The sequence below is a fragment of the Cicer arietinum genome, chromosome 1 (genome assembly GCF_000331145.2).
Source record: "Cicer arietinum cultivar CDC Frontier isolate Library 1 chromosome 1, Cicar.CDCFrontier_v2.0, whole genome shotgun sequence".
NCBI classification, from domain to species: Eukaryota; Viridiplantae; Streptophyta; class Magnoliopsida; order Fabales; family Fabaceae; genus Cicer; species Cicer arietinum.
In genome coordinates this window covers 19266421-19275507 of record NC_021160.2, presented here as the reverse complement: position 1 = coordinate 19275507, position 9087 = coordinate 19266421, and positions in this window count along the sequence as shown.

The following is a 9087-nucleotide window of genomic DNA, read 5'->3' as shown; positions in this document are numbered from 1 at the left end:
TTCTCTTCCGAAATTCATGCGTACTCCCTCGTTGAACTTGAGTTTATGCCATCATGTTGTAAAAATCTTTGAAGACCTACAAAAGGTTTTAAGAACAACAACATACCAAATTGTGTCCCCCTTTTGACATGATCAAGAAGAAGGAAAAAAAGTAGAAGAATAAAATTCAAGCATACAAATACTAATAATATAGTGAAAGCATCACACAAGGTAAACAAAGGAGAATTAGATAATTAAAACGAAATCATGTTCAACTTAGTACATCACAAAAGAAATATATAGTCAAGAAGTTTTAATGATAACAACATAAAACATTACACAAACAAACTACAACAAATACATTCCTAGTATCGATCTACATGTGATCATCCGGTGGGAGGTGAAGGTGATCGATTTTGACGGATAGCCCATTGAGTTCATGCAATAAGTTATCAGGGTTGTGGGCAATAGTGGTCTCCATGGTTTGAAAGCGTGTGTTGATGGTGTCCATGTTATGAAACTAAGTATTGATGAATGTTTGCAAAAAGTTTAGTTTGTCCATGACCATGCGATTAGAAACATGATCATCATCAGATGATGTTGCTTCTGTATCTTCTTCCTCTTGAGCAGCAGTAGAGGATTGGCCAACATCACCTTTATGAACATATGCCTGAAGCTGTTCATTCCACATGATTTTCATACTTGGAAGCACACTTAAATTAAGTAGATTTTCCTTGGATGGTTTATACATTACTTCGCCAGAAAAATCCACTTTAAAGTGATCCAAAATTCTAGTGACTTCCTTAGTATAAGGTAAACCAATAGCATCCTTGGAAGCAAATAAGACGGAGGGGACAAAATAAGACCAGTTGAGTGAATATCCTTCAGACATGTAATGCATAATCTGAAGTTCAAATTCAAAAATCTGAGAGTAATTTCCAGCCTTAGGAACCAAAATATAACTCAGAAAGTAATGCAAGAGTCTATAATCAATGGTTAGATTTCCAACTACATATCGTTGCCAAGCAGTTTCTGAACCAGCCTGTGATCTCTTTTGTTCCATGGTGTCCTTGTCAAACCGACACAACGAGATATAAGCATCATATTTTGTGATGTTTTCCCATTCACATAAATTTCTTGGCCTAAATTTCTCACCCTCAAATGAAAGTTGCAATATTTCACCAATAATTGGAGTGTCTAATTCAATTATTCTACCTTTAACTTGAGAGATTAACTAAGACCCCTTTAACTTGGAGTAGTATGTGCGGAACCGGTCAATTTCTTCCGAGAAGTGAAGCAAAAGAGACAAACCGACCATATTATCGGTTATAGCCCTCCTTTTTGAAGGATCCACTGAAGCATGCTTGGTTCTTGAGCGTCTTTTGCAAGCATCCATGATGATAGTGAGATTTTCGGATTTGGGAAAAAAATTGGGTTTTTGGGTTTGAGAAAATTGATTTTGAGATGAACTTTGTGAGTTAAGATTGATCTTAGATGTAATGTATGTTAATATAAAAGTTGAGTAACTTGTTGCAAGACGGGATTTTTGGAAGAGATGAAGATAATGACGGCTGTATTCGAATACGGAAATGTAGAAAATGACCTAAAAACGTGAAACAACTTTTATATTGGGAAAAACGCGAATAATGGTTGTTTTGGGAACGTGTATTCGACTACACATGAGGTATATTCGAATACAGGTTGTTCTGGGAACGTGTATTTGAATACGTATAATGTATATTCGGCTACAATATCATAATTTTGTTTTTTAAACCGAATTTTTCACCAAGAAATCAACATGTAAAGTACATTTTAATAAATACAAAGACACATATACATCAAAGAACCAATTTTATCAATCATATCAAGTGAAGTTTTTAGATCTTGAAGAGAAATGACTTACAAAGTATAAGTACCTTGCATTAGAGATTGTTTTCATTTAAAATGCCAAGTTCTCTTCGTATCTTGTAGAATGAGTCTTTAGGTAGCGGCTTTGTGAAGATATCTGCTAGTTGATTGTGTGTATCCACAAATGTTACTTCAACATTGCCTTTGAGTACATAATCTCGCAGAAAATGATGACGTGTATCAATGTGTTTAGTGCGAGAGAGCATGATTGGGTTCTTTGAGATATTGATTGCATTGGTATTGTAACATTTAGTGGGATGCATCTGAGATCAAGTCCATAGTCATATAATTGTTGCTTGAGCCATAGAATTTGTGCGCAACAACTTTCTGCTGCTATGTACTCTACTTCAGCAGTACTTAGGGCCACACAAGCTTGCTTTTTTACAAGATCGTGATACTAATGCATTACCTAAGATATGACAAGTGCCGCTTGTGTTTTTCCGATCTGTTTTACATCCTGCATAGTTAGAATCAGAATATCCAACCAGACTCCATATGCTACCCTTAGGATGTTGGACTTTAGTCCTCTTAATCCTAGTTTTGACATAATTAACAAACATACAATGTTCATACATCATATGATAAATCCAACATTTTAATTGAGCAAGATTTCAGGATCAACAACTCAACCCTACACATTTGAGACAAATTGCTTGGAACTCAAGAAATCAACAAAAGTTGAATATTCACTGAGTAAATCGATTGGGAAATCGATTTCATAAAAAGGGTGTAAGGAAATATAACTGTTTGTGGTTGTATAATCGATTAGGCAATTGACTGGCACAATTAGAAATATAACTTTAATGAATCGATTGGTAAATCGATTGATTAGTTGTTTTTCAGAAACTATATAAACTGTTTTCAATCATTCTCTCATAAACACATGAAAAACATTTTGAATATACTTCAGAACACTGAAGAACTCTTAAGAACATTCTGATATTGCTTTTTCATATCAAAGCCAAAAAGATTATCCATAATCATTGAGAGAGCTGAAAAAGTATTCTTGAGAGAAAAGACAATGTTCTCATAAACAATCATTGAACAACCAGATTCGTGTGAGATACATTGATCAAGATTGAAGACACTTTTTGTACTTCTTTTATTTTGTTTGAAATAAATACTTTGTAAAGAAACGACTACGAAAAATCCAGCTAGAAACTGGTGGCGATCTTCTTGGGTGAGAGGCCTCATCAAGAAGGAGCTTGACTTGATTTTGTGTGAGTCTGCCGAGTGACTGCAAGGATCAAGGGGTTAAGCAATAGGAAAGAGATTGAGTTAGATAGATAGGTTTCGAGGAAACTGGACAATCTGTAAACAAGTCTCAATTCTTTCTATTGGAGAAAAAGCTGAAATCCAGTTGGATTGTCAGGACTGGATGTAGGTTGTCTTATTGACAACTGAACCAGGATAAACCTTGGTGCATTCTATCCCTTATCCTTTTACTTTTAATTGTTAATCTTGTATGCCGCATTATAATTTCGTTGTGTGTATGAATCTGAATAAATCTTGCATCGTATGATTGTATGTTCGATCTTAATTGTATGCTAGACGTATTCGATTTTCTATATTGCTTTAATTTGTTAAAGACTGATATATTCTGATTATTTCGAGGTCATAATAATCAACAATTGGCCTTAGAGCCTGACTTTTTTAGAGGTAAAACTCATAAAAGGAATATGGCCTCAACTGATTTTCTAGGAGAAGGCGCTTCACTTGCTAGACCCCCAACATTCAATGGAACAACATACATGTACTGGAAACACATGATGCTGATATTTCTGGAAGCCATTGGAATTGACATCCTTGATGCTGCTGAGAATGGACCATACATACCCAAAATTGCTGGAACAAATGACTTGATGATCCCCAAGCCCAGAGCCGAATGGTCTGAGGACGATAAAAAGAAGGTAGGTTATAATGCTAAAGCTAAGAATATTACAACATCTGCTTTGTGTGCAGAAGAATTCTTTAGGGTATCAAACTGTAAATCAGCAAAGGAAATGTGGGACATTCTTCAAGAAACACATGAAGGAACCACAGACGTAAAAAGAGCTCGCGTAAATACACTTATGCACGAATACGAATTGTTCAGCATGAAGAAAGATGAATCTATAAGTGATCTACAGACGAGGTTTACACACGTTATAAACAACCTTCATGCCCTGGGAAAACAGGTGGAGAATGAACAGCAGATCGGAAAGATCATGAGGTGTCTAACCAGAGAATGGCAGCCCAAAATAACTGCTATAGCTGAATCTAAAAATTGTTTAGCATGAAGAAAGATGAATCTATAAGTGATCTACAGACGAGGTTTACACACGTTATAAACAACCTTCATGCCCTGGGAAAACAGGTGGAGAATGAACAGCAGATCGGAAAGATCATGAGGTGTCTAACCAGAGAATGGTAGCCCAAAATAACTGCTATTGCTGAATCGAAAGATCTGGCAAAAATGACCACTGCAACACTATTTGGAAAGCTCAGGGAGCACAAAATGGAGTTGCATAGACTAGATGAGTCAGAACAAGAAAACAGGAAAAAGAAAGGACTGTCTTTGAAAGCCCAAACGCATCAATCAAAAACTGAACAAGAAAGTTGATCAGATGAATCAAACAGTGAGACTGATGAAGAGCCTGAGATTGGTTTGCTTGTCAAAAAGTTTAAGAAATTTCTGAAGAAGAAAGACAACAAATTCAGAAAGCCATCCAGCTCTAAGACTAGTGACAACAAGACAATCACATGTTATGAGTGTGGGCAAATACAGATTCAGAATCAGAAAATGAGGTTAGTTCACAATCTAATCCAACATATGATGAGCTACAAGAAGCTTTCAATGAACTGCATGATGATTATGTGAATTCCATAAAACAGTTGTTAAGCACAAAGAAAATGCTTGAACAAGTGAATGTTGAGCATAAAGAAATTGAAAATTTATGTGAACAACTGAAAAAGGATTCACATGAAAAATCTGCAAAGTGCATTGAACTTGAGAATACTGTTGCATCATTAAAATCTGATTTATTGAAGTTTGCTAATAGTAAAGATAAACTGAATGTCATACTTAGCAATCAAAGACATGTTCATGAAAAATCTGGTTTAGGATATACACCAAATATGCATGTTAAAAGAAATAAAAACAGATATGGTATTGGTTATATGCAAACCAGAAATGTCAAACATGGTCAAAAATCTGCTATTGCTAAGAGTATGTATGACATCTTTACTAAACCAAACAAACATTCATCCTTTGATGGCAAATGTCATTTCTGTTGCAGAAAGGGACATTTTGTGTCAAATTGCAAATTTAAAAAATTAGCCAATAGAGGATGGAAGCAAGTTTGGATAGCAAAGAAATCTGTGTTTGACACTAACCATCCAGGACCCAATTTAAATTGGGGACCTAAAACAAAATTCTGATTTTGTGTTGCAGGTGTGCTTGACATCCACTAAGCATTCATGGTATTTAGATAGCGGATGCTCAAAGCACATGACAGGAGACAAATCCAAATTCTTGTCCTTGACATTAAAGGAAGGAGGTTTTGTCAAATATGGTGACAACAACAGAGGAAAAATTATTGGAATTGGTGACATAGGAAATGAGTCAACTGCAGTAATCAAAAATGTTTTATATGTAGAAGGGCTAAAACACAACTTGCTGAGTATAAGCCAGCTATGTGATAAAGGCTTTCAGGTAAGTTTTTCATCACAATCTTGCATTATTGAGCATAAAGATGACAAACACATAAAGCTAGTTGGTGACAGAATTAATAACATTTATATGTTAGATTTTAATTCTTTACCAAGTACTATATGCTGCTTGTTATCTAATTCATACGAGACTTGGTTATGGCATAAACGTATAGCGCATATTCATATAGATCATTTGAATAGACTTGTTAGCAAACAGCTAGTTATAGGTCTCCCTAATAAGAGGTTTACTAAGGATAGACTATGTGACTCCTGTGAGAAAAGCAAACTGATTAAGACTCCATTTCCCTCTATAGATATGGTTAGAACAAATAGAGTTTTGCAGTTAGTTCACATGGACCTTTTTGGACCTGCTCAAGTTAAGAGTTTTGGAGGTAACCTTTATGGATATGTGTTGGTTGATGACTATTCAAGGTTCACATGGACATATTTTCTGGCTCATAAGAGTGATGCATTCTCAACTTTTAAGAAATTTGCTGCTTTGGTTCAAAATGAGAATGACCAGAAAATTGTATCAATTAAAAGTGATCATGGAGGTGAATTCCAAAATGATTCTTTTCAAACTTATTGTGAACAATATGGAATCAACCACATATATTCTGCCCCTAGGACACCACAGCAAAATGGGGTGGTGGAGAGGAAAAATAGATCCCTAGAAGAGTTAGCTAGGACTATGCTTAAGGACTCCAACCTACCTAAGTACTTTTGGGCAGATGCAATTAGTACAGCCACTCATGTTGTCAATAGAGTTCTCATTAGGCCCCTGCTTAGAAAAACCCCCTATGAGCTTTACAAGGGTAGAAAACCAAACCTTTCCTACTTTAGAATCTTTGGTTGTAAGTGCTTTGTGTTGAACAATGGCAAAGAACACCTAGGAAAGTTTGACCCTAAGGCAGATGAATGTATTTTTCTAGGATACTCCCAAACTACATTATAGGCGATATCTCTAAAGGTGTTGCAACTAGGAGAAGCCTTAGTCAGTTTTGTAACTTTACAGCCTTTGTATCTCAGATTGAACCTAAGAACATTAAGGAAGCCCTGTTAGATAGTGAGTGGATACTTGCTATGCAAGAGGAGTTAAACCAGTTTGAGAGAAACAAGGTGTGGAGTTTAGTACCTAGGCCAGAGGGTAAGCATGTCATAGGAACCAGATGGGTGTTCAGAAACAAGTTGGATGAGAATGGTGTGATAACAAGGAACAAAGCTAGATTAGTAGCCAAGGGTTATAGTCAAGAGGAGGGAATAGATTTTGATGAAACCTATGCCCCTGTAGCTAGATTAGAAGCCATAAGAATTTTATTGGCTTATGCTTGTATAATGGACTTTAATCTTTATCAAATGGATGTGAAAGTGCCTTTCTCAATGGTGAGCTTCAAGAGGAAGTTTTTGTTAGCCAAACACCTGGTTTTGAAAATCCTGATTTTCCTAATCATGTGTATAAGCTATCAAAGGCCCTCTATGGGTTAAAACAAGCTCCAAGAGCTTGGTATGAGAAGCTCAGCAATTTCCTTATTCAACAAAACTTTTCAAGAGAAAATGTTGACAAGACCCTTTTCACAAAAACTACTGGAAATGATATCTTGCTTGTCCAAGTATATGTTGATGACATAATATTTGGATCTACAAATAATAAATTGTGCAAAGAATTTGAAAATTTGATGAAAGGTAAATTTGAAATGTCAATGATGGGTGAACTATCATATTTCTTGGGATTTCAATTTAACCAAAGTAAGCAAGGCATTTTCATAAGTCAATCTAAATATTGTTCTGATTTGATAAAGAAATTTTGTTTTGAAAATCTTAAGCCCATTAATACTCCCATGAGTCAAGGAAATTACTTAGACAGAGATGAGAAAGGTAAACCTGTAGATGTTACTAGGTTTCGTGGTATGATATGATCTTTGCTCTACCTTACAGCAAGCCGACCAGACATCATGTTCAGTGTTTGTATGTGTGCAAGGTATCAATCAAATCCAAAGGAATCTCACCTCAGTGCAGTCAAGAGAATTTTCAGATATCTAGTAGGAACTAAGAGTCTCGGATTGTGGTATCCAAAGGGATCAACCTGTACCTTAGTTGGTTACTCAGATTCAGACTTTGCCGGATGTAAACTTGACAGGAAAAGTACCTCAGGAACTTGTCATTTACTTGGAAACTCTCTTGTGTCATGGTTCAGTAAGAAACAGACTAGCATTGCTTTATCAACTGTTGAAGCTGAATACATTGCAGCTGGGAGCTGTTGTTCTCAGATACTTTCGATGAAACAGCACTTATTGGATTTTGGTGTTGACTTGGGAACTGTACCTATTATGTGTGATAACACAAGTGCAATAAGTATTACCAAGAATCCAGTGATGCACTCCAGGACCAAACACATTGAAGTAAGACATCATTTTATAAGGGATCACTTTCAAAATGGAATCATTAAGCTTGAGTATGTTAACACAACCGAACAGCTTGCTGACATCTTCACAAAAGCTTTACCAAGAGAAAGTTTCCTGCATATAAGGATGAAACTAGGGATCATTGATCCTAGTGAGGTATGATCTTTGAATCTTTTCATAGGACACTTCTGGTGCATGCAGTGATTTTCCAGTTAAATCGATTTGGGAATCGATTACCAGCATGGTAAATGGTTTACAAAATTGATTTAGGAATCGATTGCTTTGGCCCCAGAATTCAAAGTTCAGAAAAAATTTTTTAACTTGCCCGAGCGTCGATTGGGAAATCGATTAGTTCAGATTTCAACGTTCAAACAATCGATTTGGACATCGATTAAGTAAATCTGGAAATCGACTTGGGAATCGATTTACAATATGACCGTTGTGACTAGCCGTTGTATGTAATAATTACTAAATCGATTGACATTACCAGCAACGGTAACCTAATCGATTTGGGAATCGATTAACACGTTTAAGGGTTTAAATAGGAACAGTTATCAATCGATTTCTGCACTTCAGTTCTCCAGATTTCACTAATTTTCTTTGTCTGCTTCATCTCTCTATTTCTGCAATTGTTATTGTGTTACTGTCTACATTCAATCTACTTCAATCTACGATTATGGCACAAGTTAAACAAACCCAGGCACGCACCCCCTCACCTTCATCTTCTTCATCCAGTGAAACCCCTTCACCACCACCCACTTTAACCAAAAGAGTACCCATTCCTACACATAAGATTCTTGCCAAAGACAAAGGCAAGGAACCTGCTGCTATTCAAGAGAAACCTAAAAAGAGAAAGAAACCACCAACGGAAAAACTCATGGCTGATGCCATGAAGGAAATCTCACAGAAAAGGAAGAAGAAACCAGTTTCTTCACCTCCTCCCAAGAAAGCTCCTGCATCCAAGGAAAAAGATGCAGAACCTTCCATACCAGCAGACTTTCTGAAGAGAAAAATCCATGAGGGTCGGACTCTGGATTTTGCCTATTTTGATGCAAACGGTTTTACTTTTCAAAACCATATGAGATTTCATGGTCTTGAAAGCTTT